Raw genomic sequence first — 18,603 nt, forward strand, 5'->3', positions numbered from 1 at the left:
TCCACTGGAAGCCAGCTACTTCATCTAATTCGAAGAAATCGGAACTGGAAGTGTAATCATATGTCTGCGTCACGTTGAAAACATTATAACAAATATGAATGCAAAGTTCGCTAGCAGAATCGTTGTTTGGGGGTCGGTGTGATCTTGGCGCTGGGTTTCTGTGTGACCCAGTAACAGGGGGTGAAAATTTTTTGGTTTAATCTGGACGAGCGACCACTTGTGTAGCCATTCGAACTTCTGTCGTCCTGTAGCTCTGTAACAATATATTAAGCTAGGTTTGAACGACGATCCGGAGCTGGCACGGAGCTGATTCCGCGAATCTATAATTTATTTTGCAAATGATTTAATTGGGCTGAAATTAATGGTTCGCTATTGGAGCCCTTTGTATGAGCACCGTGCGAATTTTTACGCGGAAAAACAGTCACCTTTATATAACTCTGGACTGGAGCAAGACTGATATTCAAGTCTGGTCCACCGGCGTATAGGACCTTGGTTTAACATAAGTCTTAACGTTTAAAAAATCTTGCTTTCTTCGAATTTTACATACAAAAAACACAGTTTCCCTCGGAGATTCTTTGAGGCGGGCCACTTCTGGACTTTCAACTTGTACGAACTGATTCGAACTTCGCAGGAACGTAGAAAAACTGATAAAGTCAAAACGAAACAATTTTTTTATCCATTAATCTTTATCCGTTGATGATATACTACAGTTTGAAGTCGAAGTAAATCAAACTTGTAAACTTCGTTCCTACGCAAATTGAAAGCGCGAAAACTGTTTACATTGAATCGGATGGATAAAAAGTGCGTCCTTACAAAAACTGGCTTTTAGCAGTCTAGCTTCATTCGGATTTTACGAGAAAAATCACGTTTTTGTGAGTTTTCTTACGCGTGCCACCACTGTGTTTCAGACTTCTGCGAATCGTTTCCAATCTTCTAAGAAGATAGACAAATGTAGGTAATTATTTCCCGCCCTATTGTTTACTGAATGCTTTATCTGTTGCTACGACATAGCTGTGCAAATTTGCACTATAAACTGCCCGTGAAATCTGGTTTTACGAGAATCTCACGTGCTGAGACGGTTTACACAGCTACAGATGATGATAATAAAAAATATAGTCTTACGGTAATTATAGGAAGTGTTTGCAGAAATCTTTCATCATTCGAGTTTTATATGTGAAAAATCACGTGTCTGCACATTAAACTGTGTTTCGTAGAAATGCTTTGAATTTAAGCTTAGTATTTGCGTAAAATTAAAAAAGAAACATGTTATTACAGTTGATTGTCATTTCGTTGTTTATATGTTAAAGAATTTATTCGCCAATGACTTAAAATCATCTAAAAATTCCTGGGCGTGCAAAACCATGGAGGTAAAAGAAAAAAAGCGAGATATCATTACGTCGCAAACTTAAAGCCAGTCTTCACCAGCCCAAAACAGTAGGTTCACCGCATTCATACTTCCATAGTTCACCGCTGTGATTCTTCCCCATGACGTTACTCTGACTTGTCCGTTCAAAGTTTCGACCGCATTGGCTGCTTTGATTGTATGGAGGCGTAGTTATTTCACCAAAACTGCCAGCTTGCGTTGTTTACGGGTGTACTAATCGATCCGATCGTTATCTGAAGTTTAAAGGAATAAGTGTAGCAATTCAAGAAATATTTTCTTTTGTATACGTGAATTATTTTTGCACTGTTTACTTTAATTGATTTTTTTTCAATACACAGTGAAACAATAATTCATTCTAATGGTTTTATTTCTGTCATTTGACTGAAGATTAGCCTTACTTTACTCAGTGTTTGTCCTTTCTCTTCCTTCCTGTGGTTTTCGTTGCGTTTCAAGTCGCAAACGCTCCGACATCCGAGCCATACAGTATCAAGGGTCTCCTCCCGGCGCAACACACGGCTACGTAACCGCGCTGATTTTTGTGTCAGCGTCTGATGCGCTAACTTCCTCTCGCCAATAATTATCTATCATTGCTCACATTTCCTCCTCCTTAAAAAAATACTCTGGTTGGAACCGCAGGCGACAGCGGTCATGTCTGTGTGACTGTATGATTGTGGATGTGCGCTGTGCTTGCTTTCTGAAGAAGGCTTAGGCTGAAAATTTATGTGAACATTCTTTTCGTCGTTCCTGCCCTGCGCCTGCGTGGGAGTAGAAATCCATCCGGTTCAGAGTAAAGTTATTCCCTCATGAGGTTTGTTGTAAGTAATCCACTGCACATCAACAGGGACAATGACGTACATAATTACAATAACAGAGGAAGAAAATGACAATCATTGCGCCGCACTAAGGTTGTCTCTAGCACACCCATTGAAATAAAATGCCTCACAAGCAGAAAATTAAAATTTGAAACTAACCTGAAAATGTTTCTCTTTGATAACACGACCTATTCTCTGATATGTAAATGAGCAATTACTAACATGTGTCCATCTTTAATTATAAAACGTAGAAACTAATAAATTATCACCGTGGAGGTATGTTTACAAGATAATATTTATGTCAATATATAATCGCTCTTTATCATAACAATTTATCGTGAAAATGGTATGTGGGGCATGAAACTAAATAACTACCTACTGGTGTATCACAAAGCATGGTACAGACTTACATACTTTGAAAAACTCAAAATTAAATTCAAAAGTAAAATGAAGCACATGACTTCAAAGTAGACGTACATTCCTGTTATGATATGTTTTGCTATTCCAAAGAAACTGACGGAGTAACTGGCGAGAAATACTCCGAGAAAGAAGCAAATAGGCTACTGTTGTAAAGATAGGCCTATATCTTACACAGGTTAGGCTATCATTACAAAAAAGTTACTAACATACATGTTAAAGCAAAATATCCATTTGAAGGGATCATAAGCGTTCGAGACCATTCCCTTCACATTTATGGTATTCCACGTGCTGTATTATATCATTTTTTACCCTCTAAGTTGTTCTGATTGACCACACCTTGAATGACGCATCATAGGAAAGATTTCAAAATAGAAGATATGTAAACTACATTGGACCTAATGCACTGGAAATCTAATAAAACAAGAACTCCATTCTGTATGGAGGTATACCTCTACACAGTTCTGTTTCTTTGACATTTCAATAATCATTCCCTTTGTTCACATGCACAAGATACGATAATATGTCTTGCTTCTTTCCTCATTGCACACGTTTATGGGCTAGCGAAGAAAACGTAGGAAAGATTTTCGCAAACGTAAATACTAAAAAATGTTGTGCATAGAAGTTGAAAACTGAATATGTAACTAACAAAAAGCAGTACCGACACCAATAGCAGCCATTAGTTTCGGAGTTCCAGTTTCTTTTGATGTCGATACAAATACACTAAAATTGGGATAAAATGGAATAAGAAAGCATGTCTGTCACATCACTTCCTTCTGTTTCTGGTTACCCGAAATACAGCACCAAAAGTCAAGTTACGTTAATGAGACCAAATGTGTCGTATTGCTAGAGCGAATGCGCATTCAAGAACAGAAAAAAGTTCGAAATTGCCTGTCCAACACTACGTTCTTAATGTAAGCTCTATATTTTCAGTATTTAAAACAGCTGTTGCACACGCACGACAGAAATAATGAAAGAGGGGAATCGTAAACAACAGTCTGCTAATGTTTTGGACTACTTAAAATGGCCGAAGCCCCACCCATTGTGGCCTCAAAACAACGTTAGCGTAATTCTTTAGTGCCATCTTCCTTCTTTTTAACATTCATCTGCAAAACAATGCGTGTACAAAACTAGAGACACATAGCCAGCCCTGTACAAAACGATATATTGTTTGATGTAGCATTTAAAGCTCTGTCGATGATCAAGCAGAATATTGCAGAAAACATGGAAATTGTTATACAAAAAATTTTCAGAACAAACTTTGCCTTATTCCTTACTGACAAAAAATGTTTCACTGCGTTTTCTTCTAAAGCTACTATGCTATCTTGTACAAAATTCATTTTCAGAAAATACAAGCTCAGTTTCGTCAGTTTTTGTACAGGACTAGAAAGTTGATAGAATTTATTCGTGCACACTGTTCCGCAGCTTATCTCATCCATATACTTACTTCGGATTGGGTTTAGCAACATTTCATGCGAAAATTACTGACGAAAGTTTTTGTAGCGTTGGTTACTTACACTACTGGCCATTAAAATTGCTGCACCAAGAAGAAATGCACATGATAAACGGGTATTCATTGGACAAATATATAATACTAAAACTGACATGTGATTATATTTTTAACGCAATTTGGGTGCATAGATCCTGACAAATAAGTACCCAGAAAAGCCACCTCTGGCCGTAATAACGGCCTTGATACGCCTGGGCATTGAGTCAAACAGAGCTTGGATGGCGTGTACAGGTACAGCTGCCCATGCAGCTTCAACACGATACCACAATTCATCAAGAGTAGTGACTGGCGTCTTGTGACGAGCCAGTTGCTCGGTCACCATTGACCAGACATTTTCAATTGGTGAGACATCCGGAGAATGTGCTGGCCAGGGCAGCATTTTCTGCATCCAGAAAGGCCCGTACAGGACCTGCAACATGCGGTCGTTCATTATCCTGCTGAAATGTAGAGTTTCACAGGGATCGAATGAAGGGTAGAGCCACGGGCTGTAACACATCAGATATGTAACGTCCATTGTTCAAAGTGCCGTCAGTGCGAACAAGAGGTGACCGAGACGGGTAACCAATGGTACGCCATACAATCACGCCGGGTAATACGCCAGTATGGAGATGATGAATACACGTTTCCAATGTGCGTTCACCGCGATGTCGCCAAACACGGATGCGACCATCATGATGCTGTAAACAGAACCTGGATTCATCTGAAAAAATGAGGTTTTGCCATTCGTGCACCCAGGTTCGTCGTTGAGTACACCATCGCAGGCGCTCCTGTCTGTGATGCAGCGTCAAGCGTAACCGCAGCCATGGTATCCGAGCTGATAGTCCATGATTCTGCAAACGTCGTCGAACTGTTCGTGCAGATGGTTGTTGACTTGGAAACGTCCCCATCTGTTGACTCAGGGATCGAGACGTGGCTGCACGATCCGTTACAGCCTCGCGGATAAGATGCCTGTCATCTCGACTGCTAGTGATACGAGGCCTTTGGGATCCAGCACGACATTCCGTATTACCCTCCTGAACCCACCGATTTCATATTCTGCTAACAGTCATTGGAAATCGACCAACGCGAGCAGCAATGTCGCGATACGATAACCCGCAATCGCGATAGGCTACAATCCGACCTTTATCAAACCCGGAAACGTGATGGTATGCATTTCTCCTCCTTACACGAAGCATCACAACAACGTTTCACCAGGCAACGCCGGTCAACTGCTGATTGTGTATGAGAATTCGGTTGGAATTTTTCCTCATGTCAGGACGTTGTAGGTGTCACCACCGGCGCCAACATTGTTTGAATGCTCTGAAAAGCTAATCATTTGCATATCACAGCATCTTCTTCCTGTCAGTTAAATTTCGCGTCTGTAGCATGGCATCTTCGGGGTGTAGCAATTTTAATGGCCAGTAGTGTAGTTTTCAATTTTTATTGTTTACACTTTAGGTGAACATAATTTGTATTTTAAATTAAGAATGACATGTATTTTAAGATAAGAGGCAATAACAAGGTTTATGCTTGTCAGTAGTTTATTAATTGTAGCTCGAATCGTTCGCTGTTAATTTGGTGTATGAATCATTACACAGCCATCTTTTCTCTTGTTTTATTTCCGATGCAACATTTCACTTATACATTAATCTGCCAATTTTCAAATATTTCTAAACGATACGTTCGCTCAGGTGATAGGTAAATGAGATTTAGCCGCAGGTCGGTCGGTATCCAAACACGTTGGCCTCATTTTGGTTCATCTGTTAACTGATCAACGGGTCAAATACTCGGCTAATTGAATGATCAGAGGAACTGTCTGTTTCTCAAACTAATGAAACTGTCACTTGGTTCTTTCTGTGTCTTTTAATGTGTCTTGGTGCTGATTGTCGAATCATTCGATGTCGAAAAGTAAGCGTATCCTAACACACTGTTGCCCGCACTTCATGATTCGTTATAAAGATACTTTTACTTTTTATAATGACCGGTTGCTGCTTCGGCTGTGTATTGCCGGCCGCGGTGGTCTAGCGGTTCTAGGCGCTCAGTCCGGAGCCGCGCGACTGCTACGGTCGCAGGTTCGAATCCTGCCTCGGGCGTGGATGTGTGTCATCAGGTTTAAGTAGTTCTAAGTTCTAGGGGACTTATGACCTCAGCAGTTGAGTCCCATAGTGCTCAGAGCCATTTGAACCATTTGAATCGACTGTGTATTATTTCGTACTATTTCATCGCGTGGTTGGTCAAACGGCTGTTATGGATTACTTGCACAATATTGAGCAAATAATGATTGAAATGGCTCTGAACACTATGGGACTTTACTTCTGAGGTCATCAGTCCCCTAGAAATTAGAACTACTTAAACCTAACTAACCTAAGGACATCACACACATCCATTCCCGAGGCAGGATTTGAACCTGCGACCGTAGCGGTCGCGCGGTTCCAGACTGCAGCGCCTAGAACCGCTCGGCCACTCCGGCCGGCAATAATGAGCAATATCTTGCTGCTGTTAAATTAGGCGAAAGCCTTTTGCTGTTCAGATGCCATTCGACAAGTAACCTTTTTTATCAGTAGAGTGTGGACACGGAGGAATTCGCACAATTTCCTATGTTTCTAAGCTGCTGCATCAAATGAACGATGTGACCCGGTCTTGTTACGTTCAACTGTTATATTAGCAATCTGGTGAAAATTATAACCAACGTACTACTCAATTCAGATAACGGTAGCCAGAGTGAGAAACTTGTTTTGGAGTTTTCCCACTTAAAGAGCTATACGTAGGGCCGTAATTTTCGCATTATTGTCACACCCTTTGTAGAGTACTTAACATTTCTTTCGGTATGGTGTTCATGTTTACTGTTATTTGTGGACTGCATTAAATACTTATGGATTTTTTCACACTTTTGATTACAATGTCTCACTCGTATATGAATAAAGTGTGTGTAGCTATAAGCCAAAATATCAAAAAACAGTAAAAAATTAAAGCAAAAAAATAAATAAATTGTAAAACAATATACCAAATTAATAAAAGTTTAAAATATTAAAAATAAGACAAAAACCTGCTGCAGGCATGTGACTTTGACGTGGTGGTTATACCTGTCTGCCCTGAATACACAGTAGGCTACCCTGGGCAAGTTCAGACATACTAGGCAGGCAACCGTAGAGCAACCAGACTAGCGATGACACAAATGGTTCGAAGGACAGTAAAAAGGCCAATTGTCGCCCAAATTAACAGAAATCTATAAGTACATCGGCTGCTAAACTATAGTGGCCTAACGTCAAAATCAGGATATAGAAAAAGGTGGGTATCAGAATGAACAATGCCCCTACCATAGCACTAAAAAGACGAATACGTTCTGTCCAGAGTTACGAATGTAAAAGAAGTAAACTGACTTTTAGACTTATCTGGCAGTTTCAAAAATATTTAAATCAAAGCATCTTGACATGGTCACACTGTTTTGTGAACAAACGCTAGTTTCCCACTGCAGTCAGTGTTCTTAGCTGAGAGATGTTGGCATACCTGATCTTGCAATTTATAGGCTAAATTCCTTGCTCGTATGTCCGGAATCCAGCAGATTCGCCGGCCATAGTAAGAAATATAAAAAGTACAATTATGCGCCAAAGAAACTGGTATCAGCTTGTGTATTCATATACAGAGATATGTAAACAGGTAGATTACGGCGCTGCATTCGGCAAATCCTATACAAGACAACAAGTGTCGGACGCAGTTGTTAGATCGTTTAAGGCTGCCACAATAGCAAGTTATCAAGATTTAAGTGAGTTTGAACGTAGTATTATAGTCGGCACACGAACGATGGGACACAGCATCTCCGAGGTAAAGATGAAGTGGGGATTTTCCCGTACGACCATTTCACAAGTGTGCCATGAATACCAGAAATCCAATAAAACATCAAATCTGCGACGTCGCTGCGGCCGGAAAAAGATCCTGTAAGAACGGGACCAACGACCACTAAAGAGAATCGCGCAACGTGACAGACGTGCAACCCATCCGAAAATTACTGCAGATTTCAGTGCTGGGCCATCAACAAATGTCGGCGTACGAACCATTCAAAGAAACATCATTTATTGATGTGACGACTCCACGACACAAAGTTTTACGGCTCACTTGGGCCCGTGAACACCAACATTGGACTGTTGATGACTAGAAACATGTTGCCTGGTCGGAAGAGTCTCATTTAAAATTGTATCGAGCGGATGGACTTGTACGGGAATGGAGATAACCTCATGAATCCGTGGACCCTACATGTCAGAAGGGGACTGTTCAAACTGGTGGAAGCAATTTAATGCTATAGGGCGCCTACAATTGATATGGACACTGATACGTATACATAAGACTCTGACAGGTGACACGTACGTAAGCATCCTATTTGATCACCTTCATCCATTCATGTTCATTGTGCATTCCGACGGACGGACAATTCCAGCAGGACATTGCGACACCTCACACGTCCAGAATTGTTACACAGTGGTTCCAGCAACATTCGTCTGAGTTTAAAACCTGCTGCTAGCCACCAAACTCACCACACGTGAACATTATTGAGCATGTCTGGGATGACTTACAACGTGTTGTTCAAAAGAAATTTGCACTTCCTCGTACGGATTTGTGGAGAACGCTGCAGGATTCATGGTGTCAGTTGCCTCCAGCGCTACTACAAACATTAGTAGAGTCCATGCCACATCGTGTTGCAGCACCTCTGCGTGCTCGTGGGGCGCTACAGCATATTAAGCAAGTGTACCACTTTCTTTGGCTCTTCAGTGTAATATGGCTGAAGACCACATGTTTAACAGCAAAAAACGTTTTCCTGGTGAAGAAAATTTCTGGAGGTAGATCCGTTCCTGCGGGGAACATTAATTTTTTTCTTTATTTCTGGGTGGGGGGGGGGGGATCTGATTTTTCTCCTGAGGGTACCAGTTGTCCCTCAAATCCACACCCTGTTATATTAATGGTGAGGGATATGTGCTTCTAGACACAAGGTTAATCTACAGTAGATAGTATCGAGAGTGGTGGTGCATCTATAACAGGAAGAATCTGAGAGTGGGGATGCACGGGCTGAAACATTAATGACACATTATCATCTTGCACGAAATTAAAAATGCATTGTTGGATGACATGATGGTATGTGTCATGATGTACGACTTGTTTTGGCTTTTCTAACGGCTTGCTACGGTAGTAAGGCGTGGGGATTTCATTGTGTCTTAGTAGTGCCGATAAGCACCTTCCATATGACAAATAATTGCTTTCGTTACTTTATTTTTTCGAGGTGATAATTAAAACTTCGTAAGTGCATTCAGTCAGTAATTGAACAAATGCACCTTACTCCTAAGGTGTAACTAAAGCTTCGCTTCTCTCCTGATGCTGAATAAGTTGACCGTTTTGTCTATATGACACATAAAATCACATCAGTTTCCAATCTCAGATCTTATCTCAGTTTACATAACAATGTGGAAGTGAAGAAGTTGTATTAGGTTTTCTGTAAGATGGCGTAGTTGACGAAATTGTGTCATGACGGGAGTGTTGCCTGGAATTCTAACGGATTTATATTCCTAACGATCCACTGTTCCAACAGTTTCGATATGTTAAATGAAACAGAACGCTCTATGTTTCAGAGCTTTCCTAGATATTTTCACTGGAGAGCTACGCATGTAAGCGTGTGAGACACTCATAAATCAAAGAGAGACTGTCTCATCACAAATTAGAGGGTATAACTGATCACCAAAATTTAATCAGGGATTTGTCCATAGGACGGAAAAAAAATTAAGACTAAAGACTTAGGATACACTAACGCTATTCTTTTCTTCAGGCGTTTCCTAGTCGTACTTCAATGCGTTAACATCGTTGGCATATACAAGTGAACGACAGATTTTAAATAGTAAATTTAACAGATAACTTGTAAGGATGACGTGAATACTCGAATGCCCAGTTCACCTAAAAGTCAGATATTTCAATTCGACTCTCGATTGCAAGCCAGAAAAACGTTTCCCTTTTCGTAGAAGCTTCCTTTCGCATTATGAATCTCCTTTCTCTCTGCGATCTTTCCGCCCAACACTTTAAGGTGCCGACGTTGTACACCTCCACTTTCTCGTCGCAAGAGTTGTGGTACGGTTTCATCTGCCAACCTCAGCCGCCGTCCATTCTTCCACCGCTGTACCATTGAAAACTGCTCATGAATTATTGAGATAGCGGTAGTGTAACGTAATCTGCCGTGTCTGTCAGACTTTTGGCCCGCAGCCGCAGCGTGGCCGCTGCAATATTCTGCAGCCGCTCGCGCCAGCAAGTGGCTGTCGCGGGATGAGTTATGGTGGCAGCCCTGTCGCCGCAGCGCCGCGCCGTGCAAAGTGGTCGAGCGCTCGAGAGGCGGGGCGACAGAGCGCCCAAAAACAAGGGCCGCGCTGCCAAATACGCAGCCCCCTCGCTGACGTTACTGCTTCATAATTATAAGCGTTCACCCGGTCGTGCATTCCGGCAATGGGAGTGTTTTCACATCAGCGACCCAGTAACTAACACGTCCAGGCTCGCTGCTGGCCCCCAAAAAACACTGTCTTTCTCTGGCATAGCATAAATCTGAGTTCAAATTGTATGAGGCAGTAATGTATTTACGAACTACGTTGAAGTACTAACTACACATGCAAGAAGCGGTTTGAAGTTGTGAACTGCAGAATCTTTCATTTGAGCATCAATTACAGACAGTGCATTTATGCTTTTCCTGCGGGGACAAATAGGTAGTAATCAGGTGTCGTGACATGTCGGAGGATCTATGTAGCCATTATGATTTACCTCTTATTGCCTGACGTCTACGAATGTACGCAGGATTCGTATAGTCTGTGACAGATGCACTGATCAGCCAGAACGTTAGAGCCACCGTCCTTTTATAAATATAAACGCGACAGACGATAGCAGCGTCAACTGGCGAGGAATGATTGTTAGTCAGACGCATTCGCGGTGCATTTAGTATGCGTGCTGGCCATGTGTAGAATGTGGAATGCGAGTGATCCACCTAAGTTTGACCGAAGGCGGATTTTGATGGCCCAGAGGGTCGGCATGCACATTTAGGAAACTGCGCTACCTGTCGGGTGTTCGAGTAGTGCTGTGCTGAGTGTCTTCAACACGTGGTGGAACAAAGGTGAAACCACGGACAGACGTCCTGGGGTTGGGCGTTCACCCCTCATTACCGATGCCGGACGTCGTAGGCTGGGTAGACGCCGAACTATGGCGGAACTAACATCAGACTTTAATGGTGGGGAGAGTACAAGTGTGTCTGAATACACTGTATCGAACACTCCTAACGGTAGGCCTCCGCAGCCGACGACCAGTGCATACGCCAATGTTAACACCTTGATATCGGCAACTACGACTGAAATGGTGATGTGACCATCGGCACTGGGCGTTGGTGCAATATCAGAGCATTGCGCCACCTGATGAATCCCGATACCATCATGCCGATGGGAGGACGTGAATCCATCGCCTTCCAAGTGAACAGCTCCTTGACACCTGTACGGCGGGACGGTGGCTCCATTATCCTCTGGGGAACATTCGCGTTGACATCCATGGGTTCACTGGAACTCGTGCAGACCACGTACACCCTTTCATGACGATCATGTTTCCCGGCGGCACTGCCATTTTTCAACAAGATAATGCGCCATGTCACAAGGCCAGGAACGTAGGGAGCGGTTCGAGGAACACAGTGAGGAGTTCCAGTTGATATGCTGGCCTCCCAACTCACCAGATCTGACCTCGATCTAACCCATCTGGAACGTGAGAAAGTGGCGTGAGAGCTCATCGCATCCGTCCCCCTAATTATGGGAATTAGATGACTTGTGTTTGCAGATATGGTGCCAGCACCCTCCAGCGATATATCAGTATATCATTGGTTCCATGCCACGATGCGTCCCCGCTATTATCTATTATCTGTGCCAAAATTGGACATACCGGCTATTAAGCAGGTGATCATACTGTTCTAGCTGATCAGTATGTACAACCCTCTTTTAGTACAGGTTATTATTTCTATTAATAACGCAAATTATTATTATTGTGATTGTTACGTAATATTTTGGTGTATCCTCCCTGGTCAGATGCAAGAGATGGCGATAATGCCCTAATTTTTTCTAGCTTCGTAAGGGATAAATGAATAGATAAATCCTTCAGATATTTTATGCAGTGCCTACATTGAAATAAGAAACTTCATTACCTAAGCGCTTTGCTATTTTAGGTAGGAAACTGATGTCTATCTGTGGTAACCAGGAATAATGCAATAAATATATCACGTTTCTAGGGTTTATTGATACAACACTGATGCAAAATATTGCTGTTACCAAGCGTCAAGTTGCAGGTGAACACTTTATGGAAATTATATAAACTGATGGTGGTTACGAGTGTCCAGGTACAAATGGTTCAAATGGCTCTGAGCACTATGGGACTTAACATCTGAGGTCATCAGTCCCCTAGACTTAGAACTACTTAAACCTAACTAACATAAGGACATCACACACATCCACGCCCGAAGCAGGATTCGAACCTGCGACCGTAGCAGCAGCACGGTTCCCGATTGAAGCGCCTAGAACCGCTCGGCCACCGTGGCCGGCCCCAGTGCCCAGCAAGTGCAAGTGAAGTGCGGAATTCCGGCGGAAACCACAAGTTCGTTGACATACCAAGCCTAGTGAAGGAGGAAGTCAAAGTATAGCATTCGGATTCTAAGTCCACAGCGCAGCCAAATCAACATCGAACAGCAGGTCCGCCGCAGTGCAGTACGTCCTAGTTGTGGAGTGGAACATAGCACGATGAGAAAAGGCTTGTAGGCGTCAGTAGCGGCGTTAAATAAGGCTCCATAGTTGATGTAGCCGGCGAGTGGGGTCACTATATATTTTGGGCGGCCAGTCACTGAGGTATAAGTGGACAATCGCTGAATGGTTTGAAGCGTGCGCGAGCACGAAGGCCGCCTGCGTTGCTAGCAGAGGGCCGAGCACGGAGAAGTGCGGCCAAAGATGCGTTTCTCGGTCGCGCGTAATAGCGCGCCGCCACTCGATGCGGAGGCTTAATAGTGGTGGATACCACACTATCATAGTAGGCGATATGTATACAGTGTAAAAGTGATAGAAGTCACACAATATATTTAAAACCTGCAAATGTAGACTTTAGGCATTTGAAGTCAATCTCAATTAAGCTCCCTCCTTATACAATCAGTAATTATGAAATGAGTTTTAACTTGCAGGGCGTTTTATGGTACAAAAGCTAGGCAAATTATTTGAGCTTTAGTTCCACATATAAACAGTGAAGATTATTTTCAGGATTCCAAGGACTCTAGTGAAGAATATATGCGACACGAGAAGCAGAAAGTAGTGATTCCTTCGAGAGTGAAGATAATGAACCTGAAAGTACCAACATTTAGCGTCCAGCTCTAGTAAAACGAGCCTGATTAAACAACGCCCAAAAAGACAGAGCGCCGTCAGCCTGAAGTAACCAGTTCTGTCGTGAGTTATGAACCACCAACGTGCAAGATGAACTTATATACCATTGTCAAAAGAGAGGTATTTCAGAAAGACTTCATTCTAGTGAAATCAACAATATTAAACCCAGCGACCAGATACTTACCATCAATGCTTCTCCAAAGAAGTTATCCGAGAAACTGCTGACCAGTGACATTCTGAAAATTTAATTTTTCAAACTATAATTCTCTTTATACAGAAAAACCAACAGAAAACATATCAACTATTTGACAGGAAAGAAATGGAGAAAGTCATAGGAATCATCACGTCTGTGAGCTTTGGGAGAATGACTAATCGTACGACGTATTAGAGTCCTGCAACGCGAAAGCTGGTGTCAGAAGCAATGTCGAGCAACGGATTTAAAGGAATCCTTCATTCTGTTCTTCTGAATAACGTTGCACTGCAGAAAAAAGCAAATGAGTAGGGTTGTCGCAGAAAGTTCAAGATTAGTCCCTTGTTAATGTCTTCAATGAATCATCCAAGTATACTTGCATCCAGGATAGTGAATGAGCAGTAACTGAAATAATGGTCACACCCCGAGGCCACCATAGTTAATAGATCTGTATGACGGGAGGATATTTGATGAAGGGTAAGTGAATCTCCGTCAGAAATACTTGATTTTGGAGATGTAAGCAATGGACTATTTCGGCTTCCGCAGGATTTGGCCGCACACTCCAAAGTTTTCTTTAACAGTTATATTTCTTCTCCTGAATTACTTATCCATTTGTTGAATATGGACATTTGTGCATCCAGTATACTCAGATAAACTAGGATCAGAGAATGTCCTCTTTTTTCCGTTCAGGTTGTGGGGAAAGCTGGAAGATTACCGTAGCTTACAGCGTTGATACGGATGAAAATTCTATCGTTGAAGTATTAGTGGAAGTAGTGCTAATATTAATGATTTTGCGGTTGATGCTCTTCTGTCCATGGTTACTTACAAATAGATTTTTTTTTGGAGAGCGTCCACCTTGAGCAATGCACAATTTTTACGTTTCCTTTTATTCCCCAAACACGTTTCGTTGAAGTTTCAGCGTCTTCAGTTGGTGTTCCGTTATCTTCCATAAAAGAGGAAAAATGCTCTTAGGAAACATGCTCTTTTACTACTTGTATACAAAACTAATATGAGTTTTTACGTCTTTGAAAAATAAAATACCACCTACTGTGAATTTCCTTGATTTTATGTAATTTAATGTAGTTGTTTTGTTTCATAGCTTGTCATATTTAGCCACATAGAACTCAATGTAGAATAGTAATTTACTTCGAAAACCTACGACTGGATGTGTTATGGTTACGTTTACGATTAACTAGTACTATGTGAAACATATTTCTGACTCTCTCTCTCTGTCTCTCTCTCTCTCTCTCTCTCTCTCTCTCACACACACACACACACACACACACACACACATGCATGCACACAAAATCTTCCTCATTGTATTAGTTAATGGTAGGGATAACCATAACATGCCTAGACGTATATTCTAGAAGTAAATAACTGTTCTACATTAAGTTCTGTATGGTTGCAGATGACAAACTGTGAGATGAAATTAGTGCATTAGAGTATATAAACTCCATGAAATCCACAGCATGTGGTAACGAGGTATATACACAAAAATTTTGTCTGTTTCTCAAATATGTAACTAAAAACTCGAATTTATAAGTGTACAAATTGAACACAAAAGCATGTTTACTATTTTATAGAAGATGACAAAAACTCACTATTGATGTGGAAACTTCAGCGAAATGCGTTTGGCGAATAAACTGAACAATTAAAATTGTGTTCTGCTCAAGGCGGAACCCCTGCAAAACTAAATCTGGTAATAGTCTTCGTGCGTTTCCCTACACTTTCCCGGGAAAGTAATTAATGATATTCATGTCCAGTCTCCAGCGGTAACATATGGTCATCTTGACAATATTTTTGCGGTCCACTTTGCCGTCCTCTTCGGGTGAGTAAGTCGTCGGACTATCTCGCCGGAACTTAATTAAACATGCCGTGGCGGCTCCTTTATACACCGCCCGTAGGTCCACTGCGAGTGCGCAAACGTAACTGCCCTTTAGCGCAAGACAGAACGGCGTACCGGTGCTGAAAACTTGAGGAAACGGTAAATCGATACAGACGTTATTGACAGCTTTTGATGACCGAAACAAAGACAGCTGTTCTTTAATGTCAAACAAAACAGAGCTCTAATAGTTACTTGAAGGATACCATTACCTCTGTTTACGATAATGTCAGAAAGTAGGATTTCAATGGCTTCATTCACCAAACAGTCCCAAAAGCGCGACGCAGGGGCAACCATTTGTCTCATCGAACAAAGTTTTATGTCCTTCAGTACGACAATGTTCCCCTACTGCAGATTTATCTGGCTGCAATAAAGGGGTATGGCGATGGCGCTCCACTCATCGATCCTAGACCCTACGAATCGTTTGCCCAAAATAGGATTTTCCGCATTGGCAGGGAGTTTTGTAGACACCGCGCTTCCACAAGCACAAACAGAGCTCTGATCTGTGCTGGTGGACGGGATACATTTTTAATATCAAATTTCTTTAAAATTCTTCCTATTTTTGAAGATATGCTTCCCGCAAAAGATAGAAATGCTATGAATTTGCTTGCATCTTCTGTTGGTACACGCTAAGGTCCAAGATAGAGCACGACGGATCTGATTGTCAGTGTAACCATTCTGCTTGAACACAGCATTTAGATGCCATTTCATGTGTCAAACTGTCTGCATCTGAGCTTTTTTTTTACCAATGTACGTAGGATCCCATGCGTTGATATGATAGATGACGGCTTTATGTATGAATATATCGGTGAGTATGTCTAAGCGTACGTTAAACACAATGTCCTAATGTCCGATCATCCCTCCTGTAGACCGAGACATACTAAAACGCAAGTTTTCAATCCTAGCCAACTTCCATGGTGAGCTTAATACTGGGATGCAGACAATTAAAATGATCTAGGAAACGATCCAGAATATCAATCGCTTGTGGCCATAGCATAAATGTATCTTTGACTTATCTCCAAAACACGTTTGTTTTAAGAAGGGCGTCTCCAGTGCTATGTCCTCAAAATCTTCCATCAAATCCTTGGCGATTATGGGGGATAATGGACTCCCATGGCCACTTCGTCAGTTTGTTCAAAGTATTTGTCATGAAATAAAAAATACGTCGACTTCAGCAAATGGCCACACAGCTCAGTTGTTTCTTCGTCCAATTTTTCACCAGTGAACTGCAAAGAATCTTGAACAGGAACTATGGTAAAAAGTGAAACATCATCAAAACTAACAAGCAAATTCGTGTGATTGAGACACAAAGTCTTGAAACGCTGAATAAAAACAAGAGAACTGAAAATGTCATGTTCGCGTTTTCCGGCAAGGGGAATGAGAATAGATGCTAAATACTTGGCTAAGTTGTAAGTAGGAGCGTCCAAATTGCTAACAATAGTGCGAAGAGGAACTCCTTGCTTGCGTACCTTAGGCAAACCGTGTAATCTAGGCGGGACTGCAGCACCAGGTCGAAATTTTGTAAGAATATCGTCAGATAATGATCTCTTATTCAAAAGTGAAAACGTCTTGCGTTTTATACGTTCAGTTGGTTCGTTCTGTAATCTTCAGTGGACCGACTCTGCAAGGAATAGATCCATTTTGCCCACGTAATCTTCCCGCGAGGTAAGAACCGTTGCGTTGTTCTTACTTCTGGTAGAATCACTAAATCCGATCTTCTCTGGATGACCGGATCGCGGCTCTTTCAAGCAAGGACATATTACATAGAGGGGATGCCCCCCGCCGCAACGTATGCGACACCTCTTGCCTAACTTCAGCAGCTAGATCGTCTGGAAACCCGGACACCACTTGTTCAACGGCGGAAATGGATTCCATTATGGGAACACTCCTTAGTGTAAGGGCAAAATTTAATCACTTTTCCTGTACTGACATCACTGCATCGTCCAGTTTGCCTCTGAGATCAACCACATGTCGACGGGTTTCATCATCCGTTATTGTAGACTTAGAAGTAAGCCGTTCAAACTTTGAAGATTGCCAACCGACGGCGTTTGCATACACGCTGTCTGACATAGCCCAGGACGAACTATCAATACTGTCCCAGTATGCAGCAGACAGCAACACACAAACTTTCAAATACAAATAAGATAAATCCTTCGATATGAAATCCAGTTGTCCACGTGTAAGACGAATGCGCTCCCTTACTAAGGCAAATGCAGGACTCTTCTTAATGTTGTTGACTTCTTAATGTTATTTTTGTGCCAATGCAATGAACACTTCTGGCAATTTACGCATTATACTTTAATTCCAGCATCTCAGTAGGAAAGCGAGGGCGCTCAGAAAATTTCCCTTCTTCTTAGAAGGTTTATCATACTTCTTTACAGTTTCAAACATTTCCACCCTGTATAGGCTCTTGATGTGGTTCAGTAAAAATAATTTCACGACAAGTATTTGAACAAACTGTTGGAATGGTATGGGGTGTCCATTATCCCCCATAGACACCAATTTGTTTATAGAATATCTTGAGTACATGACACTAACGACGGCGTTCTTAAAACCGACTTGTTTTTGGAGATAACTCGACTATGCGTTTATGGTATGGCCACAAGCGAGGGATGCTCTGGATAGTTTCCTACGTCATTTTAACTGTCTGCATCCCGATTTAATGTTCACGATGGAAGTTGAAAATGATGGAAAACTTCCGTTTTTATATGCCTTGGCCTACGAGAGGGATTATGGGACATTAGGACACAGTGTTTATCGTAAGGTAAAGCATACGGACCGATATGTTCATATATCGAGTTGTCATCCATCGCACCAACGCAGTGGAGTCCTAAATACATTGGTAAAAAGAGCTGGTACCATATCAGATGCAGATAGTTTGACGCATGAACTGGATCATCTAAATTCTATGTTCAAGCAGAATGGTTATACTGACAATCAGATACGTCGTCCTCTATCTTGGACTTTCGCGTGTACCAACAAAATGGTTCAAATGGCTCTGAGCACTATGGGACTT

Source organism: Schistocerca nitens, chromosome 1, assembly GCF_023898315.1.
Source record: "Schistocerca nitens isolate TAMUIC-IGC-003100 chromosome 1, iqSchNite1.1, whole genome shotgun sequence".
In the NCBI taxonomy this organism is placed as follows: domain Eukaryota; kingdom Metazoa; phylum Arthropoda; class Insecta; order Orthoptera; family Acrididae; genus Schistocerca; species Schistocerca nitens.